General features: G+C 44.9%; 1 long non-coding RNA gene across 1 annotated transcript; it reads left to right on the top strand.

Moving 5' to 3' along the window:
• The first annotated feature begins 1,246 nt into the window (after positions 1-1,246).
• Positions 1,247-24,543, top strand: LOC311234157. The gene is made up of 3 exons (XR_014620069.1): positions 1,247-1,480; positions 12,706-12,999; positions 22,974-24,543. It is a non-coding gene; the product is annotated as an uncharacterized lncRNA (long non-coding RNA).
• Positions 24,544-24,996: the final 453 nt, after the last annotated feature.

Below are 24,996 nucleotides of genomic sequence, written 5' to 3'. Positions count from 1 at the left end.
TAAAAAACTAACTTTTATTTTGAAGGCAAAATCGCCTCAAGAACACCTGAAGACTCTGGCAGGAGCACTCATTCAAGGGTACTACGACTATGCTTGCACCTCATGGTACCAAAGCACCTCAAAGGCGCTAAAAACTAAATTACAAACATCTCAAAACAAACTGGTCAGACTATTGCTTGACCTTACTCCTAGAACCCACCTCACCCCTGCCCACTTAGACAACCTAGGACGGCTTAGAGTAGACGACAGAGTACAGCAACTTGCAATGGGCCTGGTCTACAAGATACACTACTACACCACTAAGATACCCATGTACATGTCAAAATACTTCCCAAAGGTCAGTGAATACCACAATCACAACACCAGAGGGAGCTCCACAAATCATGTTAAACCCAGATTCGGCTCAAACAAGGGACTAAACACGTTTCGCAATTATGCCACAACAATGTGGAACGCCCTACCTAAAGCTGTAAAGGAATGTGAATCACTACCCACTTTCAAAAACACTCAAAGAACACCTACGGGAGGCTGCAATTTGAAACTGGCCCCTGTAAATGTCCAAACCCCACCCCCTCCTAATGTACAGTTTCTTCCCCCTCTAATGTATATATTTTCTTTTAGGATCTCTGTTAAACAGTACTGTATATTTGTATATCTTGTATGTCATAAATGTCTGGATGTAACAGTACTGTAGTATATCTGTATGTCATGTATGTCATAAATGTCTTGATGAAATGAAAATGGGGGATCCTGATGTAAACAAGACGAAAGTCTTTCTCTGGTCTGCATCCCCTTAACAATTGTGTGTATTGAGCCGTACTGTATTGTACCCATTCTGCAATCTGTTAAATAACGTTTTCAATCAATCAATCAATCAATCAATCAATCAATCAATCAATCAATCAGACGACATGCGACTCCCTGCTGCGTCTATTCGTATGCTAACGGAGTTGTGTTTCCGCGGTCGGTTTGCGAGATCTGATTGGCCACTGACGTTTATCTCAGCACCAATCGCAAACAATCGAGCCAGCAGGCTGTTACCCTAACTAACCTTAACCAACTAACCCTAACCCTAGGGTCCCTAACCTTAACCAAATCGCGCAACCGAACGCGGAAGTGCAACTGCGGGCCAATCAGATCGCGCAAACCGACCGCGGAAACACAACTCCGTTAGAAAAAAACAACGCCTCCCTGCTGGCCACGTCCGGCTGGCTCCGTGACGTCACACTCGTGCGCGGAACAGGACGCTAATGGCAGCTGTTTGTGATCCTTTAGATCGATAGATAGATACTTTTATTGATCCCCTTGGGCAAATTAAACATGTCTGTAATAATACAACTGAGGTCGCTAGTCAACGAGAGACTGACTGCAGCCGCCGAAGAGATCTTTGGGTTTTTTGAAAGAACCATAGAAGACTACGAAGGAGAGATCTGTCGCCAGCGGCAGCTGCTGGAGGCGCAGGTCCAGAAGAACCAGACAGGTCGGTCACAACAACAACGAAACCATTGATTGATTGATTGAAAACTTTATTAACAGATTGCAGAATGGGTACAATACAGTACAGCTCAATACACACAATTGTTAAGGGGATGCAGACCAGAGAAAGACTTTCGTCTTGTTTCCACCAGGGTCCCCCATTTTCAATTCATCAGGACATATATGACGTACATGACATACAGATAGTCAGTACTGCTACATCTATACATTTATGACATACCAGATTTGCAAATACAGTACTGTTTGTGATACAGAAGGAGTCAAGAAAAGGGAGTATATACATTTGACGTAGAAACTGTACATTGGAGGAGGTTGGGTGGGGGGGGGTTGGGTACACTGGGATATTGACAACCATACTGGGTAATTTACATTGGAGGTGGTTGGGGGGGGGGGGGCACACTGTATAAACAAGCAAAACTGTACATTGAGGGGGGGGAGACTCTGTACAAACAAACAAAATTGTACATTGGACTATTGACAAAACCATACTAGGTAAATGACTGTACATTGGAGGGGGTTGGGTTAGGATATTTACAGGGGCCAGTGTTGAATTGCAGTCTCCCGTAGGTGTCTCTTGAGAGAGGTTTTGAAAGTGGGTAGTGATCCACATTCCTTTACAGCTTTGGGTAGGGCGTTCCACATTGATGTGGCATAATTGCGAAACGTGTTTAGTCCCTTATTTGAGCCGAATCTGGGTTTAACATGATTTGTGGAGCTCCCTCTGGTGTTGTGATCGTGGTATTCACTGACCTTTGGGAAGTATTTTGCCATGTACATGGGTACCTTGGTCGTGTAGTGTATCTTGTAGACCAGGCCCATTGCAAGTTGCTGTACTCTGTCATCTACTCTAAGCCATCCTAGGTTGTCAAAGTGGGCAGGGGTGAGGTGGGTTCTAGGAGTAAGGTCAAGCAGTAGTCTGACCAGTTTGTTTTGAGATGTTTGTAATTTTGTTTTTAGCGCCTTTGAGGTGCTTTGGTACCATGAGGTGCAAGCATAGTCGTAGTACCCCTGAATGAGTGCTCCTGCCAGAGTCTTCAGGGTATTCTTGTTTACCAGAGAGGAGATCCGGTACAAGAATCGAGTTCGTTGGTTGACTTTTTTTATTACATTGGATGCCATTTTGTCACAGGAGAGATTAGCCTCTAGGATGGAACCCAGGTAGGTAATTTCATCTTTCCTTGTGACAATATTGTCACCCACTGTAACTGAGAAGCCGTCGGTCTTGCTGAGTTTGTTATTTGAACCGAAGAGAATGGACTCTGTTTTGCCCATGTGTAATGATAGTTTGTTATCAGCGAGCCATATGCAGATTCTGCCTAGTTCCGAGCTGAGGGTTTTTTCAACCTGTAACTTGTTCTTGTCAGAGACCAGCAGGGCTGAGTCGTCCGCAAACAGGAACAAGTTGCAGTCACAAGCTGACGACATGTCATTTGCATAAATTAGGAACAGTAGCGGTCCTAGTATGCTTCCTTGTGGAACACCACAGCTCACTGTGAGAGGGGGGGATAGGGTACCGTTTACCTCCACCATCTGTTCCCTCCCCTCAAGGTAGGATTGCATCCAGCTCACTGATAGACTATCAAAACCAATTGCTTTTAGCTTGTCAATCAGAATGGAGTGATTGACCGTGTCAAAGGCCTTTTGTAGGTCCAGCATGACCATGCCGCAGTATTTGCCTGCGTCCACCTCTTGTTTGATGTGGTCATTCAAATAGAGAAGGCATGTGTCAGTGGAGTGGGATGTTCTGAAGCCAGATTGGAATTCGTAGATTAGATTTTTTTCCGCTAGGTACTTTTCGACCTGTTCGTAGACTATTTTTTCCATGACTTTCGAGATTCTAACGGTTTAAAATGGGAAAACGCTATTGGCCACTGCTGGAAATTGGCATTTGATTTCACTATTGGTTGTATTAGCTAAAGGCGGCAATCTGATTGTATTGATAATATTGACAGGAGCTGGCAGGAGCACTCATTCAAGGGTACTATGACTATGCGTGCACCTCATAGTACCAAAGCACCTCAAAGGCGCTTAAAACAAAATTACAAACATCACAAAACAAACTGGTCAGACTACTACTTGACCTGAACCCCAGAACCCACCTCACCCCTGCCCACTTTGCCAACCTAGGATGGCTTAGAGTAGACGACAGAGTACAGCAACTTGCAATGGGCCTGGTCTACAAGATACACTATACGACCGGGGTGCCCATGTACATGTCAAAATACTTCCCAAAGGTCAGTGAATACCACAACCACTACACCAGAGGAAGCTCAACAAATCATGTTAAACCCAGATTCGGCTCAAACAAGGGACTAAACACGTTTCGCAATTATGCCACAACAATGTGGAACGCCCTACCCAAAGCTGTAAAGGAATGTGAATCCCTGCCCACATTCAAAACCGCCCTTAAAGAGCACCTACGGGAGGCTGCAATTCGAAACTGGCCACCGTAAATGCCCAAAACCCCCACCACCTCCTAATAGACAGTCTCCTCCCCACCGCATGTATATATTCCCTCCCCGCCGTATGTATATTTCCCTCCCACCCACCCACCCCCTCCTAATGTACAGTCCCCTCCCCATCATATGTATATACTCTGTCAAGATCTAGGGGAAACAGTACTGTATATTTGAATACCGCCTATGTCACAAATGTATCAGTACTAAATACCTATATGTCCCTATGCCATAAATGTCATGTATGTTGTGTATGTCATAAATGTCTATATGAATTGAAAATGGGGGACCCTGATGGAAACAAGACAAACGTCTTTCTCAGGTCTGCATCCCCTTAACAATTGTATGTATTGAGCCGTACTGTATTGTACCCATTCTGCAATCTGTTAAATAAAGTTTTCATTCATTCATTCATTCATTCATTCATTCATTCATTCATTCATTCATTCATTCATAAACAGAACCAGTACAACAGAGTTCAGCTAGCATCACATACACATACAGAATCAAAGCCGATCGAGATGAACAGCTATTTTATTATTCAGCACAACGAAAAATCCTGTTTTCCCCCAATCTCATTGCATTTTTAACAGATGTGTTCATGTAAAATTGCCCAAAATGTTAGAACTGTTGTTGTGAAAATGAATGACTAAAGCCCTTTGATCTCTGTCCCCCTGGATATCAACGCAATCAACCCGTTTAGTCTGGTAGCCAAGGGGACCTCCCATGCACCCAGGTTCAAGTTTGTTTATTAAATATCACAATAAAATACACGTACTTTACGGTGAAATGCTTGGTTCTGTATGAGCCCCTGAGAGTGTGCTTCAGTTCATACAGTGTAACAATTTAAGTAAAGAGGAATATACAACATACAATTTATAAACGATATGCAGTACAATCTAAAGTAGTAAAAATGAGCAAACAGTGAGGTACAAAACTTTGAGGTGAGGTGCAATTGCAAATGAGGTATGAATGTAGTGCAAATCTCTTTAATAATAGATGAATATAATGTGGTGTTAAAGTGTCTAAAGTGAGTGTTTGTTTAAAAGTGAGTGTGGATGTGTGTGCTATGAGTGTAGAAGATGATGGGTTGTTACATAGAGTCATTGAGCATCCTGATGGCCTGGGGATAGAAGCTCCTTGAGTCTCTCTGTACCGGCCATGAGACTCCGGTAGCGCTTGCCTGACCGCAGCAGTTCAAAGAGGCAGTTGTTTGGGTGGCTAGAGTCTTTGACTATTCTCTTAGCCTTGGCCCTGCAACGCTTGTTGTAAATGTCCTGGATGCGTCTATTCTTATCCTAACGCATGTTTGCTTCCGCGTTCACGTTTTGCGCTCTGATTGGCCACTGACGTTTCTGGTCGCGCCAATCGTGTGACGGCAAGTTTTTTTTTTATTTTTTTTTTTTTTTTTTTTTATATTTTTCCCCCTCCATTTTCCTCCGATTTTCTCCCATCCCAATGTTAGTCGTTATGCCAATTCCCAATCCCCTTCCTGGTCGCTGCGCACTCACCCCCCACAGTCGGTCTGGGAGAGTGGAGGCTATCACGTGCTTCCTCCGACACACGTCCAGCCAATCAACCGCTTCTTTTCACCTGGCAGCGCGGATCCTCCCTGAGAGGGCGTAGCGTGTGGAAGGATCACACTATCCCACTCAGGTCCCATCCGCGCTTAGCAGGCGCCCCGACCGAACTGTAGGAATCGCTGTTTACAACGACCCGGACCCACCCCGCCAGCTTCTCCCACCCTCTTAATACTGCCAATTGTATTAGTGTGAACGGCCAGCCAAGCTGGTGACAACGCCGGGAGCTGTGAGCTGGATTCGCCTGTTTGAATCCAGCTCCGGGGTTGGTGATGAACGCAATCTCCGCTAGACGGCAAGTTCTTTTGCCGGTTAAGCTTAGGCACTCTTTCGAAGTTGGTTAAGGTTAGAGTTGGTCTTAGAGCAGGGCGATAGAACGCCAGCCCTGATTCCAAACTCTAACCATAACCAACTTCGAAAGAGTCGCCTAAGCTTAACCAGTGATAAACTAGGCGTTAGGTAGTTTGCTGCTGGTCGAGGCGGAAATGGGCGCGTCACGCGATTGGGCGCTCATGTGACATGACGAGAAACGTCAGTGGCCAATCAGATCGCACCAGAAACGGCAGTGGCCAATCAGATTAGCAAAACGCGAACGCGGAAGCAAACCTGCGTTAGGATAAGAATAGACGCGTCCTGGAGAGTGGGAAGCCCACCTCCAATTGTGCGTTCGGCTGAACGGGCCACTCTCTGCACTGCAGTGAGTCTGCTGCGGTCTTGTGCAGTGCTATTCCCAAACCAGGAGGGGATATTGCCAGTCAGGATGATCTCTATTGTGCATGAGTAGAAGTTCATAAGGATCTTCGGACTCACTTTGAACTTCCTTAGGCGCCTAAGGAAGTAGAGGCGTTGTGGTGCCTTCTTGATTACACTGTCAATGTGTGTGGTCCATGTCAAGTCCTCGGATATGTGGACTCCGAGGTACTTAAAACTGTTCACCGGTGCCCCGTCGATGTTGAGGGGGCTGTAGTCCCTGGCCCCCGACCTCCTAAAGTCCACAATCATCTATTTCGTTTTGCTGACGTTCAGGGCTTTTGCTGCTTAGTGCTGGTGTGATGCTCGTTTAGATGGATCAGCATAGTCACCAGCATACCAGTACCAAAACACATGTACCACTGGTGGACGGTATGGTCTAAAATTTATATCACGGTATAATTTGAAGCATAGACGGTAACGGTATATATCACGGTATCAGTGTTTCCGTTAGAATTTTTTTTTGCCTGATAGGCAGGCTATATAAATAATGACATCCTCAAGGCATGTAGATTTATAATATTTTAACTTAAAACTAGGCTACTTTTGCGTATACAGTCATTATATTCCAAATAAAATAAGTCCCGAGTCGAGACTCTGTGCTGCTCCCAACGAATCCCAATAGTATGCAACTGCAGAGCCGCAGAGTAGGGGCGCTTTCAGGTCCGGTCACAGACCCGCTCAACAGCGCCCCCCCACCCAACGGCTGAATTGCCAATGGCTGAATTGGAGTACTGCACTGTGCCGGTACAGATGGGTGGGTTATGGTGGATTCTGCGGCTCTGCAGCTGCATATGCTTCTCGCAAAATCCAGCATCCAGCCCCGCTGCCCAGCCGTCGTTATCAGAACACTACACACATATCATAATGTTCACGGCAAACTGTAGTTGATCACCAGGTATGTTTTATTAACGTAGAATAATTCATATAAGAAAAACTATAGGGGAGTAGCTCCAGTAGCTCACCGCGTACCTCGAGCGCTATTTCGGCGCCGGGGACAACCGTGCTCGTCACGGATCTGGGGTTTAGCGAGTTCGAATCCCGGACTGCAGCCGTGCCTTTCCCAGAGTGTCTTCCCCCCCATCTGTACCCCCATTCAGCCTGTTTCTGTCGGTCATTCTTGACCAGAGTAAATGCAATAAACGCAAAAAAGAGCCAGCGGAATGGCCAAAGTTTAAAAAAAAAAAAGAAAAACGATAGGGAAATCTCTTACCTTTCTCCACTGGTTAAAAATGCCAGGAACTGAAATTGAAACTTGCGAGTGAAATAGTCGCGCTGTGGTTACATGATGTCATTGCTATTTTAGAGCTGCTCTACTGGTTACACGGTATAGTCAAAATCCATACCGTAGAGCAAATTCATACCGTTTATACCGTATACCGTTTATACCGTCCACCCATACCAAAACACATGTACCAGTACCAAAACACATGTACCAGTACCAAAACACAGGTACCAGTACCAAAACACATGTACCAGTACCAAAACACATGTACCAGTACCAAAACACATGTACCAGTACCAAAACACAGGTACCAGTACCAAAACACAGGTACCAGTACCAAAACACACGTACCAGTACCAAAACACAGGTACCAGTACCAAAACACCAGTACCAGTACCAAAACACATGTACCAGTACCAAAACACATGTACCAGTACCAAAACACAGGTACCAGTACCAAAACACCAGTACCAGTACCAAAACACATCTACCAGTACCAAAACACACGTACCAGTACCAAAACACAGGTACCAGTACCAAAACACAGGTACCAGTACCAAAACACATGTACCAGTACCAAAACACATGTACCAGTACCAAAACACATGTACCAGTACCAAAACACATGTACCAGCACCAAAACACATGTACCAGTACCAAAACACCAGTACCAATACACATGTACCAGTACCAAAACACATGTACCAGTACCAAAACACATGTACCAGCACCAAAACACATGTACCACCAGTACCAAAACACATGTACCAGTACCAAAACACATGTACCAGTACCAAAACACATGTACCAGCACCAAAACACATGTACCAGCACCAAAACACATGTACCAAAACACATGTACCAGTACCAAAACACATGTACCAGTACCAAAACACATGTACCAGCACCAAAACACATGTACCAGCACCAAAACATATGTACCAGTACCAAAACACATGTACCAGTACACATGTACCAGCACCAAAACATATGTACCAGCACCAAAACATATGTAACCGAGGTCTGTGAGTAATAGCCACAGTCACGATAAACGCGTGTGTTGAGAAGTGACTGTGGCAGTAAGCGGGCCGCGAGTTAAACTCACTTCCCTATAACCGGGTTAATAGATACGGTACCCAGGTGTGAATTCACCTCTTAGTGCAGCGGTCTATGTTGTCGCCCACGGCGTGGGAGACCCGGGTTCTAAACTCCCTCTGGGCATCGACATTTAACACAACGCAGAAGGAGTCGCATACGATCGGTCACACATAGCCCAAACGCGTGAATATTTTAGGCAACCAACTTGTGTTTAGCGTTTCTCTGATTGGCCACTACGCCCATGTGACCGCGGCAGCGCGAGAGAGCTGCAGCGCGGAAATAGGCTGTCTATTGCCATTCTCTAAGACAAACTCTAACCTTAACCAGCTCCTTAACAGCGCCTAAACTTAACCCTTCTAACCTTAACCAACTCCGAAACAATGCCTAACCTTAACCTTAACCAACTCCGAAACAATGCTTAAAGTTAACATGCCTAAACTTAACCGGCGAAAGAATGCACCTTAAAAAAAAAAGGAACAAAAAAATTGAAGGGAATCGAACTTGTCACCAACGGACCGCAGGATCCACAGCAAGGCAGCGCTACCAATTGAGCTAGTTCTGGATGTTAAAAAATGGGGGATTACTGCTACATAATGCTGCCGCGACAGAGCTCCGCGGCCGAGCGGAGCTGCCGCGGGGGCGTGGCTAGACGCAAGTTGGACGTGGCTAGACACAAGTTGGTTGCCTTTAATATTTAGGCAGCCCAAACATGTCTTTGCTGGTATAACCAGCATGCATTGTGCTGGTCTTTGTTGATGATGCTGGTGATTTCAACATCAATATTTTATCCAACCTATTAATACAAATGTTGTCAGAATGTGTTCAACTATAAGTAGAAAATATAAAGTTTACGAGCGAGCTGCCATTTTCTGTGTAAACGCATGTTTCCCCCCAAGAGCACACAAGAGCCAAGGACTGCGCTGCTATTCACTTTTTCATATGACATCACATACAGACGCATCCAAACAACTGGTTTAAAGGCACAGTTTCTGAATATGAGCTGGGTGCAAAATGTGACATATTACGAGTGTTATTTAGTCAGAGGCCCATCAGAGCCCCATGTGCACACGCACTGGACACGTTAGTTTAGCACAACATGGGACCTCTAAGACTTTCACACTGTAGCTCCATGGGGCAAGGTCAAAGTTGGCAGTAGGTGCCATATACAGGTTCAGTAGGCGGCATGTGGCATACAGTAGGTGGCATACAGTAGGTGGCATGTGGCATACAGTAGGTGGCATGTGGCATACAGTAGGTGGCATACAGTAGGTGGCATGTGGCATACAGTAGGTGGCATACAGTAGGTGGCATGTGGCATACAGTAGGTGGCATGTGGCATACAGTAGGTGGCATACAGTAGGTGGCATGTGGCATACAGTAGGTGGCATGTGGCATACAGTAGGTGGCATACAGTAGGTGGCATGTGGCATACAGTAGGTGGCATGTGGCATACAGTAGGTGGCATGTGGCATACAGTAGGTGGCATACAGTAGGTGGCATGTGGCATACAGTAGGTGGCATGTGGCATACAGTAGGTGGCATGTGGCATACAGTAGGTGGCATGTGGCATACAGCAGGTGGCACATACAGGTTGGAAAGTTGGGACCCTAAAGAATAATTTCCGATGCAGCTCAACACGGTCAATATTTTAGGCCTCTTTCTTGTTCCTTGAAACATCACTACAGAAAATAAAGGTTTGTTTAAAGGAGCTAGTTGGTGTTCAGATCTATCTTTTCAAATCTTTAAGGTATTTTCTGATTATTTCTCATTAATATACAATAAACATGTCTCGCTTATTCAAATGAAGATTCTGAGTGTATAGAGGCTTGGCACAATATATATATATGCCTAATGATAGGCATTGCCATGCTCAATTATGACGCTACCACATCCAGTTTATCCCCCGACACCCCCTGTTGAAGAACATGTTCACTTTAGCTATGAAGGGGAAGATGAACACAGATAAGATGGATGTCACTGAGCGGTGATTTAAGGTGAACGACTTGCAACAATTGTCTCCTTCCTTAGGTAATTGCTAAGCAAATGCATTGTCATCCACGGCTACATTAATTCATTTAATAAGCCTCCCTTGATATATTCCTGTCGTAATTCATCAGAAATGGATGGTAAAAAAGGCTAAGTTATACAGCAGGTTAAGAGAAAAAGATACCTTCATGTCATGGTTCACAGTTTACTGACTAGTCTAAATCTGCCAAGAATGTCATGTAGAATAGTGTTCTCCCCCACCAGAAATATTAGAATCGGAACAGAGATTTGATAAGAACTGGATTTGATAAGCTGACCAGACTCGATAAAATTCAAACGATACCCACCTCAGAAAGGTACAAACATTTTCAGTAAGCATTATTAGGGATGCACGATAAGTATCGGGCCGATAATTATCGAGCCGATATCAGCAATTATGACGTCATCCCGATAAACCCGATAACGTTATTAATAGCTCCGATAATATAATATATTATTTGGTAAAAAAAAATGCGGTGTGGGTGAATTGGGATGAAGGGCGTTTGTTTTTACTATAGGTTCCTCCCGTTTTGCCAGTACTGTGGTACGACTGATAGCGTGTGGTTTAGGAAGCGGGCGTTTTGCACAAATCCAGCGCTCCCTTTCTTGGCTGTGACGTAGTCACGTAAGTTTCTGAAGCAGCGCGGACGTAAACAACAAAGATGGCGTCGATAGTGTTGGAATAGTTTCTAGTTTCGTAGGAAAAAAGTTCGCTTGCTATTTGTAACAAATGTAATGCAGAAGTTCCACGAGGAGGGAAAAGGGCAACAACTTATAATATATCCAACCTAACAAGTCACCTGCAACATCACCACCATGATGTTGTGTTATTGTGTTAAAAGCCTACGACGAGTCGACGACGCACGAGGAGCTAAAGCTGCTGCAAATTTAGCCCCTTTCATGACTGTGATGCAACCCTTGGTTGAATACGCAGTCACTTATTGCTCCGTAGTAGCCAGGTTAATTTGCACCACCAAGCACTGCTTAAAAGCTAGCGGCTTGAGCCCTTGGGTCATTTCTGTCAAACTTCTTTAATTTAGCAAACGCCTCGTCAATAGGTACAAGCGTACTCGCGCCGTCGTCGTAGGCTTTTAACACCATCGTAGCGGTGGTGATGTTGCAGGTGACTTGTTAGGTTGGATGTATTATAAGTTGTTGACGGATTGTGAATTTTCATTTGGAAAAATAAATATGGTCACTTTATCAGTCAAAACTGTTGTCTTGGCTTTTGTTTCTGTTGTCTGGTTAGGTCAAAACGACAGGAATATACATAAAAAAAATTTGTATAATACAATAAATATCGGTTATCGGTATCGGTTATCGGCTTGAGGAGCATAAAGTTATCGGTATCGGGGTCAAAAAAATCAATATCGTGCACCCCTAGTAAGCATTTGACATCTGGAGATTTCTGCAAGAATTGAATTTTTCGACGAATGAATGGTGAGCACCCCCCTTATTTTCAACATACCGGCATCCCATAATATATATATATAGTATAACCTCTGCATGGCCCAGATCTCTAGTTAGTGGTTGTAAATGAGGCTATGATTATCCTTGATGTCACAATAGGTAATTTTATAGAATGAGGTCAAGAATTGTCTCACTACATTGAAATGACTACAATGGTGATTAACATCATCACACATGATGGATCCACAAGAGTCTCTGCTGTCCAGTCAGACCTGTTTATGCAATTCCTGTTCAGGGACCACATTATGCGGAAATAGGCAATATTCTTTCAAATAGACAAACAAATACATTGTATTACATGCACAACAAAACTGCATGGTTTTTCCATGAAACCGCATGGGGATTAACAGAAACAGTGTCTGCAAAGGGGAGACTCTTGGGTATCCATGCGATCATGAGGTCGGGGAACCCCATTGAAAATGGCCCTGCTATTTCTTCCCTTGCCAAAATCTTGCCTAACTTTGGCGCATTATTTAGTCACTTTCCCGACCAGCTAGAATGACATGCCTGGTGCCCATGGATTCTGTAGGTTGTCTAGTTTCATAATTATGATACTACTACCGTAGCCTAAAGAATTAGCCTGTGTGTTTATAATTTGACACAGGTGATGAGGTGGTGTTGTTCCCTGGAGCGAGCAGGCACACTGCGTCTGGAATACGTGGAGTGTCGCCAACATGGGAGATCTCCAAACGCAACGCGTCTCCTCCAGTTGTGGTCATGAAACCACGGCACAGCCAACCATCTGGCATGTTCACTACTCGATCAGCAAGAGATCCCAGACGTCAGTCTCCAACAGCCAACACAAGCTACATGAAGGAAAAGACGGATCAAACATCATGTTACTACATGAAGGAAAAGATATACAATGATTCAGTTTTAATGAGAGAAAGGGCTCTAGGTGAGTGAGAGGCTTTAACTAGTTAGCTGGCGTTACATGAGCTGTTACCTAACACATAGCTGGCGTTAGCTAACACGTTACATGAGCTGTTACCTAACACGTAGCTGGCGTTAGCTAACACGTTACATGAGCTGTTACCTAACACGTAGCTGGCGTTAGCTAACACGTTACATGAGCTGTTACCTAACACATAGCTGGCGTTAGCTAACACGTTACATGAGCTGTTACCTAACACGTAGCTGGCGTTAGCTAACACGTTACATGAGCTGTTACCTAACACGTAGCTGGCGTTAGCTAACACGTTACATGAGCTGTTAGCTAACACGTAGCTGGCGTTAGCTAACACGTAGCTGGCGTTAGCTAACACGTTACATGAGCTGTTACCTAACACGTAGCTGGCATTAGCTAACACGTTACATGAGCTGTTAGCTAACACGTAGCTGGCGTTACCTAACACGTAGCTGGCGTTAGCTAACACGTTACATGAGCTGTTGCCTAACACGTAGCTGGCGTTAGCTAACACGTTACATGAGCTGTTACCTAACACGTAGCTGGCGTTAGCCAACACGTTACATGAGCTGTTACCTAACACGTAGCTGGTGTTACCTAACATGTAGCTGGCGTTACCTAACACGTAGCTGGTGTTACCTAACACGTAGCTGCCGTTAGCTAACACGTAGCTGGCGTTACCTAACACGTAGCTGGCGTTACCTAACACGTAGCTGCCGTTTAACACGTAGCTGGCGTTACCTAACACATAGCTGGCGTTACCTAACACGTAGCTGGCGTTACCTAACACGTAGCTGGCGTTACCTAACACATAGCTGGCGTTAGCTAACACGTTACATGAGCTGTTACCTAACACGTTACATGAGCTGTTACCTAACACTAAGCTGGCGTTAGCTAACACATAGCTGGCGTTAGCTAACACGTTACATGAGCTGTTACCTAACACGTAGTTGCTGTTACCTAACACGTTACATGAGCTGTTACCTAACACGTAGCTGGCGTTAGCTAACACGTTACATGAGCTGTTACCTAACACATAGCTGGTGTTACCTAACATGTAGCTGCTGTTAGCTAACACGTAGCTGGTGTTAGCTAACACGTTACATGAGCTGTTACCTAACACATAGCTGGCGTTAGCTAACACGTAGCTGGTGTTACCTAACACGTTACATAGAGCCGTTCTTCTTCAAAGTTGCTGCAGGTCTGATTGCAGAACCCATAACCTCTATTTTGAATCTCAGTCTTTGTGCTGGTGAATTACCTAGCTCATGGAAGTCGGCCATGGTTCTCCCCTTGTTAAAGGGCGGAGACCCCTCTGACCTAAATAATTATCGCCCTATTTCCAGACTGTCTGTAATGGCCAAAGTCTTTGAATCTCTTGTAAACGAACAACTGAAAAAGTTTCTAACTGACCATAATATTCTTAACGAGTCTCAGTCAGGCTTCAGATCAGGCCATAGTACTACTTCAGCAACTATGCTAGTCTCAAATGACATAATTGAAGCACTGGACAAGAAAAAACACTGTGCAGCATTGTTTGTTGATCTGTCTAAAGCTTTTGATTCTGTGGATCATGCATTGCTACTGCAAAGGCTTGGCTGCATAGGTCTTGGTAAAATGGCTTTGAGCTGGTTTAAAAACTATCTATCTGAAAGAACTCAGTGTGTTTCAGTAGAAGATTATACCTCAGCTGCTCTTACTGTAAACAAAGGTGTTCCACAAGGTTCTATTTTGGCCCCTGTCTTATTTTCCATCTTTATAAATGAACTAGGAAATGGGATAAACCCAGCACGTTTTCATTTATACGCCAATGATACAGTTGTTTACACAGTGGCTTCCTCTTTAACTCAGGCCATAGAGCTTCTACAGGATGCTTTTAATACACTACAACACTCCTTGCTAAGGCTAAGACTGGTCCTTAATGCAAAAAAGACCAAGTACATGACCTTCTCTCGCTCTCGAGCTAATACAGCTGTCCCCCCGATTCTGACACTGGAAGGGACATGCCTTGACAAAGTAGCATCCTATAAATATCTGGGCATATGGATTGATGAAAAGATGGCCTTTGATGTTCATATTGGGAACCTACTGAGAAAACTTAGACCTAAACTGGGCTTTTTCTTCCGGTTAAAGAAATGTTTCCCGTCTGAAGCCAGGAAGAGAATTGTGCAGAGTTCCTTTCTGCCTGTATTAGACTATGGCGATGTAATCTATATGCATGCTCCTTCCTCCCTGCTTAAAAAGCTGGATTCTGCGTACCATACTGCCATACGTTTTGTAACAGGTGCAGGCTCTCGCACCCACCACTGCACTTTGTATCAGTCATTAGGATGGTCCTCTCTGTACCAAAGAAGACAATCACACATGTTGATTTTTATCCTTAAGTCATTGCTAGGTAAGCTGCCCTTATATATCTCCAGACTTCTGTCCTTTTATACTTGCTTTTTTAATACCAGACGAGCAGCAAATGGGATGCTGTTAAATGTTCCTTTGATGCAGTCAGAGCTTGGTAAAGCTGCATTCTCCCACTATGCTCCCTTTTTATGGAATACGCTGCAAGTGAAACTTTGTCTACAGGCACTTCCTACTGTGAATGCTTTTAAAGGTATGCTACGATTAGCCCTTTATGAAACATGTAACTGTTTTACCTGATGCTATTGTTGATGTGATTATGCTCCTTGCCACTGCACAAATGACCCTCTGTATTTATATTTGAATTGTATGTTTTTTGTTTAATGCCCTGTTTTATGTTGAAACTTGTTGTGTGCTGTGTTGGTCAGGACTCCCTGGAAGAAGAGATCTTGTATCTCAATGGGACATTCCTGGATAAATAAAGGATAAATAAAAAAATGAGCTGTTACCTAACACGTTACATGAGCTGTTACCTAACACGTAGCTGGCGTTAGCTAACACGTTACATGAGCTGTTACCTAACACGTAGCTGGCGTTAGCTAACACGTTACATGAGCTGTTACCTAACACGTAGCTGGCGTTAGCTAACACGTAGCTGGCGTTAGCTAACACGTTACATGAGCTGTTAACACGTAGCTTGTTGTGAAGGATCAGATTAAACCGAATATATATATTTATTTATGGATATATATTTAATAGTATTTGTATATCGTTTGATATCCCCTGTATATTCCTTGTACAATATGCACTGAATATCCCTTTAGTCTACTAAACAGCCCATAATAGTTTCATTCTACCATTGGACGAGAACCTGGCGCCAGCAGCCATACCCCTAGGTTCAAGTTCAATCGTGCCGACCAACATATCGTGGCAAGCCCGGTTCCGCGTAGGAATACGTCTGGCGAAATACGAATGGTACTATTTGTTCACAGCGCATATATATATGGCGCAAGTAAAGTAGAACTTTCTTTTAGTCCATTAGTTCTTTACCCTCCAACCTAGTAACAGACGCGAAGCCTCACCCACGACGCACGTGTGGTGCAGTAAGGCCTACTTGGCCTCAGAATAGGCATTGAGATATCGTGTGGATTAATAGTTGAATTGTCATAGTTTGGCACTATACCGTCGAGTTGGACGTATTTCTATTAAGCTAATAATAGTCTATTATGTATGGTGCATCGTTCGGTTAGAGTTATAAAGTGAGCAGCACCCCCATCGTTCCTGACGTTATCTGGAGTCTTAACCAGGCTGGGCAGACCACTTGTGGTGCTTGCATCCGAGGAGCTCCGGGCCAGGACGAGTGGACCTGTACATTGGATTACTTTACCCGGACGACGGCGAGCCTTCCACGGCTTGGATTATCTACATGCTTTGGGTGCTTTGATTATTCCATGGATAACGGCCAACACTGCTGAGTGTTGGAACTACCCCCCGGAGAGGAGTCCAGGTGAGACGGCGCTCTACACCAGTGAGGTCGCCTCACGTCTCTCCGTTGTGGACCGGCAGCTACCGTCCACCAGAGGGTCCAGCTGTATTCATCTGCGGACCGAGGTTCTGTGGGCATCGTGTTCAGGACTCTGAATTCTCCCAAGAAATCGTCGGCCAGATGGGATACCGCCAGCGGCTCTTCTAACCCCCCCTCCTACTGTCTTACAACCAGCGGGACCCCCCCCCCCCCCCTTAGTGTATCCAGCTATAATCATTTAAGTACCATCGCTATAGTTCCCTAAAGAACCGGGTTGTATACTTACTCCCTGCGCAACCAGAGATTGGACATTCAATGTTGATTTACCTACGAATACTCATTTGCCATACAAGTGCATTTCAAATCATAAATGTCATCAAGTGAACGTTGTATATACCCTTTGCTATATAAAATATTCGATTTGTACATTTGTGTGGACTTCGTTTCATCAGGTGGGAAAGTGTTCATCATATCTATATCATGTACTGGATGGCCAGAAGTTAAAGTACAAGAGGTAGTGGTTTAATAATACCATACTTATCAATACAGTCAGGGAATTGTACCCCTCAGTTACATAGCTGGTGTTACCTAACACGTTACATGAGCTGTTACCTAACACGTAGCTGGCGTTAGCTAACACGTTACATGAGCTGTTAGCTAACAAGTAGCTGACGTTACCTAACACGTAGCTGGCGTTAGCTAACACGTTACATGAGCTGTTACCTAACACGTAGCTGGCATTACCTAACACGTAGCTGGCGTTACCTAACACGTAGCTGGCGTTACCTAACACGTAGCTGGCATTAGCTAACACGTTACATGAGCTGTTACCTAACACGTAGCTGGCGTTAGCTAACACGTAGCTGGTGTTACCTAACACGTAGCTGGCGTTAGCTAACACGTTACATGAGCTGTTACCTAACACGTAGCTGGCGTTAGCTAACACGTTACATGAGCTGTTACCTAACACGTAGCTGGCGTTAGCTAACACGTTACATGAGCTGTTACCTAACACGTAGCTGGCGTTAGCTAACGTTACATGATCTGTTACCTAACACGTAGCTGGCGTTAGCTAACACGTAGCTGGTGTTACCTAACACGTTACATGAGCTGTTACCTAACACGTTACATGAGCTGTTACCTAACACGTAGCTGGCGTTAGCTAACACGTTACATGAGCTGTTACCTAACACGTAGCTGGTGTTACCTAACACGTTACATGAGCTGTTACCTAACACGTAGCTGGCGTTAGCTAACACGTTACATGAGCTGTTACCTAACACGTAGCTGGCGTTAGCTAACACGTTACATGAGCTGTTACCTAACATGTAGCTGGCGTTAGCTAACACGTTACATGAGCTGTTACCTAACACTAAGCTGGCGTTAGCTAACACGTTACATGGGCTGTTAGCTAACATGTAGCTGGTGTTACCTAACACGTAGCTGGCGTTAGCTAACACGTTACATGAGCTGTTAGCTAACACGTAGCTGGCGTTAGCTAACACATTACATGAGCTGTTACCTAACACGTAGCTGGCGTTAGCTAACACGTTACATGAGCTGTTACCTAACACGTAGCTGGTGTTAGCTAACACGTAGCTGGCGTTAGCTAACACATTACATGAGCTGTTAGCTAACACGTAGCTGGCGTTAGCTAACACGTTACATGAGCTGTTACCTAACACGTAGCTGGTGTTAGCTAACACGTAGCTGGCGTTAGCTAACACTTGGCTGGCATTAGCTAACACGTAGCTGGCGTTAGCTAACACGTTAGACAAGCTATTTACCTAACACGTAGCTGCCGTTAGCTAACACGTTACATGAGCTGTTACCTAACACGTAGCTGGCGTTAGCTAACACGTTACATGAGCTGTTACCTAACACGTAGCTGGTGGTATCTAACACGTAGCTGGCGTTAGCTAACAGCTCATGTGTTAGCTAACACGTAGCTGGCGTTAGCTAACACGTAGCTGGCATTAGCTAACACGTTACATGAGCTGTTACCTAACACGTAGCTGGCATTAGCTAACACGTTACATGAGCTGTTACCTAGCTGGCATTAGCTAACACGTTACATGAGCTGTTACCTAACACGTAGCTGGCGTTAGCTAACACATAGCTGGTGTTAGCTAACACGTAGCTGGCGTTAGCTAACATGTTACATGAGCTGTTACCTAACACGTAGCTGGCGTTAGCTAACATGTTACATGAGCTGTTAACTAACACGTAGCTGCCGTTAGCTAACACGTTACATGAGCTGTTACCTAACATGTATCTGCTGTTAGCTAACACGTAGCTGGTGTTAGCTAACATGTTACATGAGCTGTTACCTAACACGTAGCTGGCATTAGCTAACACATAGCTGGTGTTAGCTAACACGTAGCTGGCGTTAGCTAACATGTTACATGAGCTGTTACCTAACACGTAGCTGGCGTTAGCTAACATGTTACATGAGCTGTTACCTAACACGTAGCTGGCGTTAGCTAACATGTTACATGAGCTGTTACCTAACACGTTACATGAGCTGTTACCTAACACGTAGCTGGCGTTAGCTAACACGTTACATGAGCTGTTACCTAACACGTAGCTGGCGTTAGCTAACATGTTACATGAGCTGTTACCTAACACGTAGCTGGCGTTAGCTAACACGTTACATGAGCTGTTACCTAACATGTATCTGCTGTTAGCTAACACGTAGCTGGTGTTAGCTAACACATTACATGAGCTGTTACCTAACACGTAGCTGGTGTTACCTAACACGTAGTTGGCGTTAGCTAACACGTTACATGAGCTGTTACCTAACACGTAGCTGGTGTTACCTAACATGTTACATGAGCTGTTACCTAACATGTAGCTGGCGTTAGCTAACACGTTACATGAGCTGTTACCTAACACGTAGCTGGCGTTAGCTAACACGTTACATGAGCTGTTACCTAACATGTAGCTGGCGTTAGCTAACACGTTACATGAGCTGTTACCTAACACTAAGCTGGCGTTAGCTAACACGTAGCTGGCGTTAGCTAACACGTTACATGAGCTGTTACCTAACACGTAGCTGGCGTTAGCTAACACGTTACATGAGCTGTTACCTAACACGTAGCTGGCGTTAGCTAACACGTAGCTGGCGTTAGCTAACACTTGGCTGGCATTAGCTAACACGTAGCTGGCGTTAGCTAACACGTTACATGAGCTATTTACCTAACATGTAGCTGCCGTTAGCTAACACGTTACATGGGCTGTTAGCTAACATGTAGCTGGTGTTACCTAACACGTAGCTGGCGTTAGCTAACACGTTACATGAGCTGTTAGCTAACACGTAGCTGGCGTTAGCTAACACATTACATGAGCTGTTACCTAACACGTAGCTGGCGTTAGCTAACACATTACATGAGCTGTTAGCTAACACGTAGCTGGCGTTAGCTAACACGTAGCTGGCATTAGCTAACACATAGCTGGCGTTAGCTAACACGTTAGACAAGCTATTTACCTAACACGTAGCTGCCGTTAGCTAACACGTTACATGAGCTGTTACCTAACACGTAGCTGGCGTTAGCTAACACGTTACATGAGCTGTTACCTAACACGTAGCTGGTGGTATCTAACACGTAGCTGGCGTTAGCTAACAGCTCATGTGTTAGCTAACACGTAGCTGGCGTTAGCTAACACGTAGCTGGCATTAGCTAACATGTTACATGAGCTGTTACCTAACACGTAGCTGGCATTAGCTAACACGTTACATGAGCTGTTACCTAGCTGGCATTAGCTAACACGTTACATGAGCTGTTACCTAACACGTAGCTGGCGTTAGCTAACACATAGCTGGTGTTAGCTAACACGTAGCTGGCGTTAGCTAACATGTTACATGAGCTGTTACCTAACACGTAGCTGGCGTTAGCTAACATGTTACATGAGCTGTTAACTAACACGTAGCTGCCGTTAGCTAACACGTTACATGAGCTGTTACCTAACATGTATCTGCTGTTAGCTAACACGTAGCTGGTGTTAGCTAACATGTTACATGAGCTGTTACCTAACACGTAGCTGGCATTAGCTAACACATAGCTGGTGTTAGCTAACACGTAGCTGGCGTTAGCTAACATGTTACATGAGCTGTTACCTAACACGTAGCTGGCATTAGCTAACATGTTACATGAGCTGTTACCTAACACGTAGCTGGTGTTAGCTAACATGTTACATGAGCTGTTACTTAACACGTTACATGAGCTGTTACCTAACACGTAGCTGGCGTTAGCTAACACGTTACATGAGCTGTTACCTAACACGTAGCTGGCGTTAGCTAACTTGTTACATGAGCTGTTACCTAACAGGTTACATGAGCTGTTACCTAACATGTATCTGCTGTTAGCTAACACGTAGCTGGCGTTAGCTAACACGTTACATGAGCTGTTACCTAACATGTATCTGCTGTTAGCTAACACGTAGCTGGTGTTAGCTAACACATTACATGAGCTGTTACCTAACACGTAGCTGGCGTTACCTAACACGTTACATGAGCTGTTACCCAACACATACCTGCCGTTAGCTAACACGTTACATGAGCTGTTAGCTAACACGTAGCTGGCGTTAGCTAACACGTTACATGAGCTGTTAGCTAACACGTAGCTGGCGTTAGCTAACACGTTACATGAGCTGTTAGCTAACACGTTACATGAGCTGTTACCTAACACGTAGCTGGCGTTAGCTAACACGTTACATGAGCTGTTACCTAACGTTACATGAGCTGTTACCTAACACGTAGCTGGCGTTAGCTAACATGTTACATGAGCTGTTACCTAACACGTAGCTGGCATTATTTCTTTATTTCTTTATTTCAGATCCCCATTAGTCACTGCCTCAGCAGCGACTATTCTTCCTGGGGTCTGAAACGTGTAGCTGGCGTTAGCTAACATGTTACATGAGCTGTTACCTAACACGTAGCTGGCATTAGCTAACATGTTACATGAGCTGTTACCTAACACGTAGCTGGCATTAGCTAACACATAGCTGGTGTTAGCTAACACGTAGCTGGCGTTAGCTAACATGTTACATGAGCTGTTACCTAACACGTAGCTGGCATTAGCTAACATGTTACATGAGCTGTTACCTAACACGTAGCTGGTGTTAGCTAACATGTTACATGAGCTGTTACTTAACACGTTACATGAGCTGTTACCTAACACGTAGCTGGCGTTAGCTAACACGTTACATGAGCTGTTACCTAACACGTAGCTGGCGTTAGCTAACTTGTTACATGAGCTGTTACCTAACAGGTTACATGAGCTGTTACCTAACACGTAGCTGGCGTTAGCTAACACGTTACATGAGCTGTTACCTAACATGTATCTGCTGTTAGCTAACACGTAGCTGGTGTTAGCTAACACATTACATGAGCTGTTACCTAACACGTAGCTGGCGTTACCTAACACGTTACATGAGCTGTTACCCAACACATACCTGCCGTTAGCTAACACGTTACATGAGCTGTTAGCTAACACGTAGCTGGCGTTAGCTAACACGTTACATGAGCTGTTAGCTAACACGTAGCTGGCGTTAGCTAACACGTTACATGAGCTGTTAGCTAACACGTTACATGAGCTGTTACCTAACACGTAGCTGGCGTTAGCTAACACGTTACATGAGCTGTTACCTAACGTTACATGAGCTGTTACCTAACACGTAGCTGGCGTTAGCTAACACGTTAAATTAGCTGTTACCTAACACTTAGCATTCATGGTGACTAAATGTTGCTGGTGTTTGTGTGGCCGTTACCAGAAAACCAAGTGTATGTATTTGCTATTTCAGCTATCCATAATTACATTGCATAGTTTGGAGAACTTCAAGTCTCTGTTATATTCTCACCTGCCAACAGTTGATCCACCTCTGAGGTGTGATTGACCGTGTGATATGCTGACATGTGCTCCCAGTAATAAATGGGCTCCCTATGTAGCCAAGCACTGACACGTTTATTGTTGTAGACACTTTTAGGATGCTTATACTCTCAGCTGCTCAGAGAGTCTCACTTAATGGTGGAAAGTTATCTACTGCATCTTTATGTTAACTATTCATATTCATATACTCCTCTCTCTAGACCCCCCACATCTCCCCGCCCGTGAAGAGGAGGTTCCCCCTGAGCAGCAGGAGAGGAGGAGACTCAGTGGGCTCCAGAAGGAGGCAGAGCCCCTACAGATTAAAGAGGAACAGGAGGAACTCTGGAGCAGTGAGGAGGGAGAGCAGCTTCAAGGTCTGGAGGAGGCTGATATCATAACGTTCTTATCCACTCCTGTCCCTGTGAAGAGTGAACATGATGAAGAGAAACCTCAGTCCTCCTGGTTTAACCAAACCCAGACTGAGCCTCTAGCCAGCACCTCAACTGAACAGATGAAAACAGAACCTGATGGAGAGGACTGTGGCGTATCAGAACCAGCCAGTAACTTGGATCCATCTGGTGATTTAGAACCAACTAGAGATGTCCAGCTCATCTCTTCAGACAGTTCTGGATCTGAGACTGATGACAGTGATGGATGGGAAGAGGCTGAGGAAGGACCTCAATCAGGTCTAAACACACTGAGAAACAGAGAGGCAGAGCCTCTAGCCAGCACCTCAACTGAACAGATGAAAACAGAATCTGATGGAGAGGACTGTGGAGTATCGGAACCAGCCAGTAACTTGGATATATCTAGTGATTTAGAACCAACTACAGATGGCCAGCCCCTCTCTTCAGACAGTTCTGGATCTGAGACTGATGACAGTGATGGATGGGAGGAGACTGAGGAATGTCAGTCAGGTTCAAACACACTGAAGTCAAAGAAGACACAGAAAAACAAAGGACAGAGTTTGTCTAACAGTTCTGTGGTTTCGTCCCACGAGCTGACATCATCAAACCAAGTTCTATCTGAAACTTGTAAAGTGTGTGGGAAATGTTTTGAGAGTAAGAATTCTTTAGTGCGCCATCTTAAAGTCCATCCTAGTGACTGTGGTTTGTGCGGGAAACATTTAGAACCCACAGAGAGCTTGAAACTTCACCTTCAATCTCACAGGACATGTACTGTTTGTGGCAAGAAATGTACTCGTGGAAACCTGGGTCGGCACATGAGAAGCCACACTGGAGAAAAGCCCTATAGTTGCACACAGTGTCACAAAACATTTGGTCGCAAATACCATCTGGATTCACATATGATCAGTCATACTGGGGAAAAGCCGTACAGTTGCACACTGTGTCACAAGAGATTTAATCAAAAACAAAGCCTGAATTCACATATGATAACCCATACTGGGGAGAAGCCTTTTAGTTGCACACTGTGTCACAAAAGATTTGGTCTTAAAAAAAGCCTGAATGCACATATGAGAAGTCACACGGATGGAAAGCTGTCTCAGACATACCAGACCCCCCGAGTCTGGTACGAGATGCCTTCGCTCTGGTACGGGCATCTCAACTGCTGATGGGTCCATTGTGGAGAGAGTTTAGCAAAAACCGATATCTTTATCTTGGAACAGACACAAGGCAGAATTGTCAAAGAATGATCCAAGACGCCCATTATACACTTATTATACAAAGGTACCAGACTGCTCACAACTCTAGGATTACACCAGGACATTTATAAAGCGGGCATGACATCATTTAGGTTTCTCCAGGAGTGCACGGTGCAGCCAGAGTAGGTTTCTCCAGGAGTGCACGGTGCAGCCAGAGTAGGTTTCTCCAGGAGTGCACGGTGCAGCCAGGGTAGGTTTCTCCACGAGTGCACGGTGCAGCCAGGGTAGGTTTCTCCAGGAGTGCACGGTGCAGCCAGAGTAGGTTTCTCCAGGAGTGCACGGTGCAGCCAGGGTAGGTTTCTCCAGGAGTGCACGGTACAGCCAGGGTAGGTTTCTCCAGGAGTGCACGGTGCAGCCAGGGTAGGTTTCTCCAGGAGTGCACGGTGCAGCCAGGGTAGGTTTCTCCAGGAGAGCACGGTGCAGCCAGAGTAGGTTTCTCCAGGAGTGCACGGTGCAGCCAGGGTAGGTTTCTCCAGGAGAGCACGGTGCAGCCAGAGTAGGTTTCTCCAGGAGTGCACGGTGCAGCCAGAGTAGGTTTCTCCAGGAGTGCACGGTGCAGCCAGAGTAGGTTTCTCCAGGAG

Source organism: Notolepis coatsorum, assembly GCF_963971535.1.
Source record: "Notolepis coatsorum genome assembly, chromosome: 1".
NCBI classification, from domain to species: domain Eukaryota; kingdom Metazoa; phylum Chordata; class Actinopteri; order Aulopiformes; family Paralepididae; genus Notolepis; species Notolepis coatsorum.
Note: the sequence above shows the minus strand (reverse complement) of the source record. Positions and strands in the feature narration are given on the sequence as shown.